This window comes from Meles meles, chromosome 7 (genome assembly GCF_922984935.1).
Source record: "Meles meles chromosome 7, mMelMel3.1 paternal haplotype, whole genome shotgun sequence".
In the NCBI taxonomy this organism is placed as follows: Eukaryota; Metazoa; Chordata; class Mammalia; order Carnivora; family Mustelidae; genus Meles; species Meles meles.
In genome coordinates, this window is record NC_060072.1 from 49,061,117 (window position 1) to 49,069,056 (window position 7,940).

Consider the following 7,940-nt stretch of genomic DNA (forward strand, 5'->3'; position numbering starts at 1 on the left):
ATGGATGGTACCAATGTGTCAAATCTGCAAATGCTAAGATAGCCAAGAATCTACAGAGCTATGAAGAAGATTGATACTGAAAAACAGCTATTGGTATGCCTAATAATGTTTTAATAGTAGGTTTATTTTTATATTTCCCTTCAGAAGACCTTGGAGTCATACATAAATCATGTTTGCTTATAAACCCAGAGGCAAAATTGTCCAGTGGAAATACCATTGGGTTTGTTTCTCAAAAACAAAGGTCAAGGCTATGTTTGCTCCTTTCTGGTTCTGTGCCTTCGAGAAAGTCATTTTACCTTTTTCCATCTCAGGTCTCCCACCTGCAAACTGGAAAAAACAAGACCTTTTCACCTCTTAGAATGTTGGGAAGAAAAGTAAAGGAATACTTTGTGATGTTTAGTATAATGTTAGATATTTTTATAATGTAAATGCAAAGGCTGTCACATACCACAAATAATTGTTATGCTCTTCTTTACTTTTTTCTTCTTGTTCCTTTTTCCTCAGATCACCTTCCCACCTATTGTTGTCTGTAGTGTCCATCACAACCTCCAACATGCCTTGTGTCCTGTTCTCCAGTGTGGTTGGAGGTTGCACAGGCAGTGGGAAACACAGGGCTTTGGGGTCTCATGAACATGGATGAAATCCCCTGCCTCTTTGATCTAAGGATCACTTGGCCATATGATTAAACTTCCTTGGATTCTGTAAAATGGAGCAATACCAGATGCTCTAAAATCACCTACATTTTCAAATATAATGAGAAGTATTTAACTATCACCTTTATTTTAGGATATGAAAGTAGTCTCCTCCCAACCAACCTGTGGAATATTAAGGGGCCACACATGACAGTCAAGGCCTCTCTTAATTCCATGAATTCTAGGTTCAGTAGAAAAACAAGTAGCCTGGGCATGATTTCACCTCTTTAAGAAAGCATTCAGATGGATCTAAATATGTTTTAAAAATTGGATGAGGTAGGATTCTTTTCCCCTTAAAAATGTTTTTCTGGGGGCACCTAGGTGGCTCAAGTGGGTTAAGCCTCTGTCTTCAGCTCAGGTCATGATCTCAGGGTCCTGGGATCAAGCCCTGCATTGGGTTCTCTGCTCAGCAGGGAGCTTGCTTCCCCCCCTTCTCTGCCTGCCTCTCTGCCTACTTGTGGTCTCTCTCTCTCTGTCAAATAAACAAATAAAGTCTTAAAAAAAATGTTTTTCTGGAACTACTAAAATGTTCACATTTGCAATATAGTTAAAAGAAAAATTTCCTTCCGGATTGAATAAGAAGGAAAGGAGCATGACCTCAGACAAGACTTGGTGTATCTATGACTCAGAGATAGCTTCTTTCCCTCCTGCTGCTTCAGCAGCTGGGCTCTCCTTGCTTCTCTCTCTTTCTCTCCTTATTTCTTTCCCTCATCCTCCTTTCCTTTCTTTTCCTTTCCTTCCTATTTTTCTTTTATTGAGGTGAAAGTCACGTAACAATGAGCAATTCATTGGCATTGAGTACATTCATAATGTTGTGCAACCACCATTTCTATCCAGTTCCAAATCTGGATTACTCCCAAAAGGAACCCAGCAATGAATCCCTATTCCCCCTCCTCTCAGCCCTGGCAACCATCAAACTGTTCTATGTCTTCAAGTATTTACCCATTCTGGATATTTTCCAGAAGTGAAATCATACACCATGTGACCTTTTGTGTTCAGGGTCTTTTATGTAGCATAGTTTTCAAGTTTATCCATAGTGTAGCATGTCAGTACTTCATTCCTTTTTATGACTCACATTCTGTTGTATGGATATCTTACACCTGGATTATCCATTCATTCATTCGCAGATATTTGGGTCCTGTTTTCTTTTTAAAGATCCTAGGCCATGGGCACCTGGGTGGCTCAGCTGGTTAAGTGACTGCCTTCAGCTCAGGTCATGATCCTGGGATCCTGGGATTGAGTCCCACATCAGGCTTTCCCTGCTCTGTGGGGAAGTTCGTCTCCCTCTCCCTCTGCCTGCCACTCCCCCTGCTTGTGCTCTCTCTCTGTCAAATAAATAAATAAAATTTAAAAAAAAATAAAGAACCTAGGTCAGACGATGTACCTCCTTTGTGCAAATCTTCCATATGACCAAGAGTGGAAGCTAAAGTCCCACTAATGGCTTTAAAGGCCCCATGTCCACATTTCCTCTTTGATGTCACATTCTTCCACCCTCCTCACTTGCTCTGCTTTGATCAATCAGGCTTCCTAGCTGTAGTGAGCACACTAACCATGCACCTTCCCTAAGGTCTTTGCATTGACTGTTAACTTTTGACTGAATTAAGTATCCCCATGACTAATTCCTTTACTTCATTCTACTGTTGCTTAAATGTTGCCTTTCCATTGAGCCTTCTGTGATCATGCTGTTTACAGCCTATCCCCATCCGAGCTCCAACATCACCCGTATTTCATCCCATTTTCTCCAAAGCATCTATCATTTTCTAACTGTGTATAACTCATTTATAACTTACATAAGTTTTACGTAAGTATTTACATATTTTCTGTCCTCTCCTTCCTCCACTACCACAAGAATGTTGTATGAAATCAGTGATTTTCTGTTTTGTTTATTGATGCATCCTAAGCCCCATTAAGCCTGGGAAATAACAAGCACTCAAACAATATTTGGTGACTGAATGGATTAATGATGCAAGGGAAAAACATGTAGAGTTCAAGTCATCTAGCACAGGGCAAGGAACACAGGCTGATTCTGAGAGGATTTTCATGCACTTTTCCTCTTCATGCTGTTCCATGAGTCCAGCTTCCATATCCCTTTTCTTTTCCATCCAGACCATTTACAACACTCTTCATTCTTTCTCTAGCCTGATCTCATCCATCCTTCTGATGATGTAAACACAAGATAAACATGTTTCCTGGGTGGAATTGACAGAGAGGGACCAACCTTTTCTGAAAGGACAAAATCAAGATATCACGATATTAAGTATTTTGATCAATCTAGGACTATTTCTTATCTATATCTTCTGGCTCTATCCTAGAAAAGTCCTATTGGGATTTCAGAGCTGTTTATGGAATGACTGATTTAAAATATATCCACTTACTTCTTATTTTTAACTATATGGATTTTAGGATTTATGATCCTAAGAAATTACTCCAATCACTGAGGTCGTTAAAGAAATTTAAGATATCATACATTCAAAGTTGTTCCATTATTTTATTTATCACTAAGAGAGGAAAAAGTGCTGATAATTAAACTATAATGTGATGCTTTCTTCTCCTCCTCCTCCTTCTTGAGATTTTAGTACTCCTTTATCAGTATGTGATAGAATAAATGACAAAATATCAATAAGGATATAGAAGATTTGAGGGACACTCTTCACCAACTTGACTGATATAGTTAGGTGATCCCATAACCGTAGAATACACATTCTTTACAAGTGCACATTGAACATTCACCAAGATATATCCTGTGTTACTAAGCCATATATAAAACTAAAAAATAATACCATTTACAAGAAAATCAAAATGCAAACTACTTAGGAATAAATAAATTTTAAAAATGTGCAAAACCTATATAATGAAAACTACAAAATATTTTTTCTTTATCTTTTTAAATGTTTTTTATTTTTTAATTTTTAAATTAACATGTAATGTATTATTTGTTTCAGGGGTACAGGTCTGTGATTCATCAGTCTTCTACAATTCACAGAGCTCACCATAGCACATACCCTCCTCAGTGTCCATCCCAGCCACCCCATCCCTCCTACCCCCCTCCACTCTAGCAACCCTCAGTTTGTTTCCTGAGATTAAGAGTCTCTTGTTATTTGCCTCCCTCTCTCTTTCACCCACCCCATTTTATTTTTTCCTCTCTTCCCCCATGATCCTCTGCCTTGAAAAATATACAATATTATAGAGAGAAATTAAATATCTAGGAAATGGAGTGGCAAATTGTTCATGGATTGGAAGCCTCTATATTATCATTATGTCAACCTCTATAAGTTGATCTCTAAAGTTATGGCCATCCAGTCAGGGTTTCAGTAGGATTATTTTAAAAGAATTTACAAGCTGGTTATAAAGTTAATGTGAAATTCAAAGACTATAGAAGAGCCAAAATGATCCTAAAAAAGAACAATATTGGAGGACTTCACTACCTGTTTTCAAGAATTAATAAGAAGCTCCACAGTCATCAAGATAGTGTAATATTGGTGTAAATAGATCAATGGAACACAACAGAATTCACAAATAGACCCACACATATACAGTAATTGATTTTCAATGAAGTTGCCAGGAAAATTCAATGGGGGAAAATAAGTCATGTCAGCAAATGTGACTAGAACAACTAGATATCTATATGAAAAAAATGTCATTGTATATTACATTTGTAGTACATATTTAAGACGAATTACATTTTTGAGTTTATGTTATACATACCTTATGAAATAAATTATGCATGCAACGGCTCTATAAGCTCTCTCAAATCTCAGGAGTCACATTTATTCAGTAAAGCTTATTAAAGAGTTGCAATTGCACCGGGACACAAGGGCATCGTTTAGAAAATAGTTTGAAGCATTAAGTACTATTTTATTTTCTGGGAGATATAAGAATGGCTTTCTATTTTTACTTATTGTTTTAAATTCAAATTCAATTAAGGAACATAAAGTGTATTATTGGTTTCAGAGGTAGAGTTCAGTGATTCATCAGCCTTTGCTTTCTTACCACTGAGAACTTGGTTGTGCCCTGCAAGAAAATACGTAATTTTAGTCATTCTTCCAAAGATAAATATTTGCTTCTCCAACAACAGATTTGCATCCCACTGCTGTTCTGTGCCTTTCTGTGAACACAGTAACTTTTATTTCATTGCTGAATCATAGTGCAATCTTTCTAAAGATATGTGAACGGCCATGAAAAACACATGTAGTAACAGCCATACACACAATTCCAAGGAGGGACATGATGGGAAGGAGGGACTACTGCACCAGGGGCTGACTTGGTGATGTCATCATGAATCTCTATGGATCATAAAACAGGTTGTAATTTCAGAGATATTAAAATGTGGGGAGAAAATCCAAACCACAAATGTGTCTTAGAGTCAACAAAATGGTTTAGTAATTTGGGAATCCCAATTGGTTTTTTTGGTTTTGTTTTGTTTTGTTTTGTTTTGATTTGTTTAACCCTCCTACAGAGGAACAGACACAAAGTTGCACCACTGAGATCTCCAAGTGAGCTGTGATTCTCCCTTTGCTCACTGGATATGCTTGACCATCAGAGAGAGCAGCTAGCATTCTCTTGGGTGTGTGGGGGTGGAAATGAATTTTAAGGGATTCAGGGGATGCCGGCATTGAGGAATTGGAGTAGCCAATTGTGCTTTTGGCCAGATCAATTGTTTTCATGTTCTTCCATACATTATCTGGGAGTGGCAGTTCTAAAACGCCCACCTAATGGTCCTACTCTGCTTTCTGGATGTGTGGGGAAACTGACCTCCTCAGGCCCACATACTCTGAAATATTGCCAGATCATCGCGCAACCTTAACTTTTCTCACTTTCTTCAACCATTTCTCCAAAATTCTGAAAGCTGATAATAAACTTCAACATTATTCAGTATTTATTGCACATTTATTGCACATGCGATGGTCCAAATGTTTATGTCTCCCTCCCTTCTTAGATTCATATTTTGAAACCTAAACCCCAAGGTGATGGCATTAGGTGGGGCCTCTGAGACACGGTTAGGTCATGAGGGCTGCGTCCTCATGAATGGGATTCAAATCTTTATAAAAGAGGCTCCAGAGAGATCCCTTGTCCCTTTTACCTCGTGAGGACACACGAAGAGGTTGACTACAACCCAGAAGAGAGCCTTCACCAAAGTGCGACCATGCTGACATGTGCATCTAGGACTTCCCAGCCTTCAGAACGTTGCTAAATACATTTCCTTTGCTTAGACGCTATCCAGTCTGTGGTATTTTGTTATGGTGCCTGGACAGACTCAGACACATTTATTGTTTGAAAAATAATGATGTTAAGTTATCACTTCCATCTGTGCATCTGTGGCTGGCCTTGTGCGGAGGGTTTTACTGATATTACCCTATTTGTTGCTCATGACAGGCCTGTGAAGTAGATATAATTATTGCACCGTTTGAATGATGACAAAAACTGAAGCTCAGAGAGGATTAGGAACTTTCCCAGGGTTACACAACTTGTAGCGTAGCTGTGTCTAAGTTTCAAAACCGACTCTCCTTGTAATTAGTAGCCATTTTTATATAGTTCTGTATAAGGAACTTGTGAAAATGTTGTCATAAAAATACAACCAGATGAGCAGAGACTTTGTTTCAAACTGGTGCCCCAAAGACATTATGTACTTATTCTATGGTTCTTCTGTTATTTGGGACACCTTTGGAACACCCTTTTGGAATTGTCTTTAGGACCTGTGTTTTGAGTATCATCTTTTAATTAATCACGGTTCATCCTTGGAGGTCAGATTTGACTGAAGGACCCTAATGAGGCAGATCTACCTACTCGGGCTTTGGATGACTATGATCAACGGGGCAATAGAGTTTTCAGTCATAAGGAAATGACCAGTTTCCTTGCATCTCTTGTCAACCAAAGCAGAGGCCTCCTTGGGATGTGTATGATCCTCTTTGGGTCATGACAGTTTGAGAGACATGAGACATTTATGTAAATGCAACTAGCAGGAGTTAAACTAGAACACACATTGCCTTCATTTATCAATATTAGCAATTTGTGTCACACTTAAGTTTTGTTGGTACACACCAGGAACCTCAAATTAGCTGCTCAAGGCAATGAACAGCTCCTGGAAGTGTTTTGTGTGGTCCTTTTAGTGCACCCACACAGTGTGTTAATGGGCTATATAATTAGGCAGATTTTAGGCTTGGTGGCAAAATAAGCAATTCAGTTCCAGTTGTCCTATATCCACCCACTCGTGGTGTTTATGTTAATCCCACACCCTCTGAAGGCATCTGGGCTTTTGACCCCGGTGTTCACACTCTTTTGTCTAAAGGAATTTTGAACAGGCATTTACTCAGTTCAGAAAAACAAAAAAATGACACACCTTAGGTACTTCATGCCCCAGTTCAAACTTATAGTTTAAGCTTCTCCCAGCTAAAAGTAATTCTTCCTTTTCCTGAATTTTTCTAAAATTTCAGTGAACTCCCCTTTGCATCCCAGTCAGCTCTTTGTGGAACTGTTCTCTTCAAGGGGTATGTCTTTGTCAGCAGAGGTGGTCCTGTGGAGAAGAGGCTGGGGCTTTTCCAAATCTAATTTTTTGAAAAAGCAGGAAATATCCCTAAGCGTTTGGACCTTTCCTTCATACTTTCTCCTTGCCCCTCTGCTAGCCTGGTTGTCTTGATTTTGACATGAGTCTTGGATTCTGACGCTTGTTATCGACTCTGCTGAGTTTTCAGGCATCTCTGGCTCATGCCAGATTCCTAGTTATTGCCTTGCCTAGGTACTTCATTAACTCTATGCCTGCTAGGCTTGGTGGCCTGTCTCTGCTTCTCATTACATAATTCTGGGCTATCCCCACTTCCTCTTGGGGCTGCTACCTCAAATGAATCGTACCTACCACCATAAGAAGAACTGGGACAAAACTGAGGACAGGATTCTCAGGAGCTTCTGCCCCCTAATATCTAGCACTGTCTTTGTATAGGCAGAGCCTTAACAGAAATTTGTCGATGAAATAAATTTTTTTAAAAGATTTTATTTATTTATTTGGCAGACAGAGATCCCAAGTAGGCAGTGAGGCAGGCAGAGAGAGAGAGGAGGAAGCAGGCTCCCTGCTGAGCAGAGAGCCCGATGCGGGGCTCCATCCCAGGACGCTGGGATCATGACCTGAGCTGAAGGCAGAGGCTTTTAACCCACTGAGCCACCCAGGCGCCCTCATGAAATAAATTTTTTAAAAATGCAGTTACAATAGCATTTCATGATGTGGAAAGGAAAGTATTCAGTGAACTAATATTGGAT